Source organism: Crocodylus siamensis, chromosome 6 (assembly GCF_052110815.1).
Source record: "Crocodylus siamensis isolate JL-2025a chromosome 6, ASM5211081v1, whole genome shotgun sequence".
NCBI lineage: Eukaryota > Metazoa > Chordata > Crocodylia > Crocodylidae > Crocodylus > Crocodylus siamensis.
The window spans coordinates 93005309-93008035 of record NC_143400.1 but is presented as its reverse complement, the minus strand read 5'-3'; positions in this window follow the sequence as shown (position 1 = coordinate 93008035).

Genomic DNA, 2727 nt, shown 5'->3' with positions numbered 1-2727 from the left:
GTGTCATCCCAGACACACAACGAGCACCCTTCCGCCTGGAAACTACGAAGCCCAGCGGCGCGGGGAGCCTACAAGTCCCGGCATGCCATCGGAGCAAGCTCCCGGCATGCCGTGCCCAGGCCGGCCCTGGGGGGCGGGGCTGCCCCGTCGAGGTGCCGCCGGCGGGGGACACGGAAGGCGCCAAGAGCTGGGGAAAAACTTGTTGATACTGAAGGTGGCAAATACAGCTGCCACAGACTGGTTCAAGGTGTGAAGGGAGAAATAAACCTGGGCGAGGCCTAAGACTGCTAAAGCATTGAAAGTGGTTTTTTCAACAAGTAGGGGAGGGAGGTTAGCTGCAGTGGCAAAGAGTTAAAAAGGCTAAAAATAAGGACAGAACAGGTAGGAGAGACTGCTTAGCCAAGGGAGGTGGCTTGTGGAGGTGGCGAAACGGGGTGGGTGCCTGTACATGAGCACGGGGGTGCTGTAATTACAGCGCGTTTGAGCAGACTTGATTAATCGAGTCTGCTGGCGTGTGGTTATTCCGGCCAGCCTCCACGGCTTGTGCCAGCATCCCTGTGCTCCAGAGCGGTGGCAGGAGCACTCGCGTTAGAGCTCGTTCCACGAGCTTCAGGTAAAGCGCCCCAGCCTCCATTTTGAAGCACAGGGATTGCAGGTACAGGTGGTCCTCGGACTTACGACAGTCAGTTCCTGAAAACCGTGTCTTAAGTCGAAATGTTGCAACTCATAAGAAACTATGTTATAAATGGGGGATTGGTTCCTGAACCAAGGCCCAATACCCTGTTTTCACCAAAAATACCTCAGAATTTTGTACTCGATCAATTATAGATGAGTAATATAGCTACACTAATGTATTCCTATCGTAAATATCAGTCATTGATTTGGAAGGACGTCTTTGAGGTGACTTTGCTGGACTTTTTGAAGGGCTCTGGCCTGGAGTCTTGGCTGCAGGTTTTTCTGGAGTCTTGTCGGCTTTCTTAAAGAAGGTATCCAAGGAGGTTTGGACAGCTGTTCTCCAGGGAGATGAGCGATACAGCGAACTTGTTCGCTGGCGTGCCATTGCATCGGATCAAGCGTTGTAAAGTCAAAGGGTGTCAATTTCTAAATGTAAGTGCAAAACGTTGTAACTCGAAACGTTGTAAGTCAAGGATTGTCTACATGAGAAGCTCCAGGTGCTTTAATTATAGCCACTCTCGGAGACACTTTAATGAAAGTGTGTGCCCCCAGAGTACATGTAAAAATGTCCACGGATCCTGGAGTAATTAAGGAACTGGCTCACATAATTTCTGGGTATTATTTGTCCTTGAGAGCTCTTGGAGGACAGTGAAGTTCCAGAAGACTGAAGTAATACAACGGTTTCCAACCTGTGCCAGCCCACAGACAACAACACTGAGAAAGTAATCTGCTGTGGGCAATGCAATACCTTGCCCTCCCTGTCAGAATGAAGCAGCATGAAGTTGTGGAAAGTAACATTTTCCTGGCCCAGAGCAATGTCAGAGTATCATCTTGCAAGCAACACCCTGCAAACCAGGAGATGGAGACCGCTGTATTAAATGAAAAAGAGGAACTCCATATTCCATTTAGCTGTTAGTCTTCATGGCCTATTTAGCTCTTCTTTAACGGGATGGTCAGGCAAGGTATCATTAGAAATAAATTACTGAGGCAAACACTCACGGGGGAAAAAACCCATTTTGCTGCAAGGAATCATTTCCACTTTACACAGGTAGAAGGAAATGCAATTACCACTGGAAAACATTTGGCACATAGTATAAAAAGTGGCTGTTCATAACCTTTAATCTTACTTTTGAAAGGATGTTGGTCTCCAATATGCTGTTACAAAGCAATAATATAATAGTAAGCCAATTGCACAGACAAGATGAAACAATAATAAGAAATAGAGTGTAGCAATGGACCATTGTCTCAGGAGTGGAGACTTTATAATGGGAATTATACCCCTCGTAATTGCATTTTTGACAGCACATGAGCTAAAAATCATCAGCATAATAGTAACAGCTAAGAAAGATACTATTAGCTCTAAAACAAAATCCCTGCCCTCCTGTCCAAGATAAACGTACAACAAACCCTAATAACACCTGTAATGATTTTGAGATGGATGTTATTTAGAGTCAGGCTTTGAATCCCTTCTATGGGGGAGCAGTTACTCACCTAAGGAGCCCTGTTAAAGGCTTTTGGGAACTACACGTTTTAACAGTTCATTAGTGCAAGAAGGGGGTTCATGGTCTGGCTGGCAGTTTTCACATAAGCCACCATTGAAATGATAGCAGTTTTAGAGCAGACTTAAAAACAAAATCAAGGAGACTGCAGGATTTGGTCTAGAGCTAACATAACAGCAGACTCGCAGCTAACTCAACTATAATCCTTAGCCAGTGACCAGGTTTCACATAGGCCAGTTTTTCTTCATCTTTTCCATACCAGGGCAACCCTACTTCCCCTCCTATTTAGGGGCTTCTTGCTGGGGCTTCCATGCTTGTTCAGCAATATAGCATGGTCTGGGCATTCCTGTAAACCAGGCTTGTCCAACGTATGGCCCACAGGCCGCCGTGTGGCCCACCAAGCCATTTTATCTGGCCCGCGGCGGAGCGCAGACCCGCTGCCGAGCACAAAGCTGCGGCCGTGGAGTGTGGAGCCTCCACGGCCAGGCAAGGCGGGCAGGGCTGGCAGCTGGGGGGGGGTGCTGCTTACCCCCATGGGGTGGGCTCATCAGTG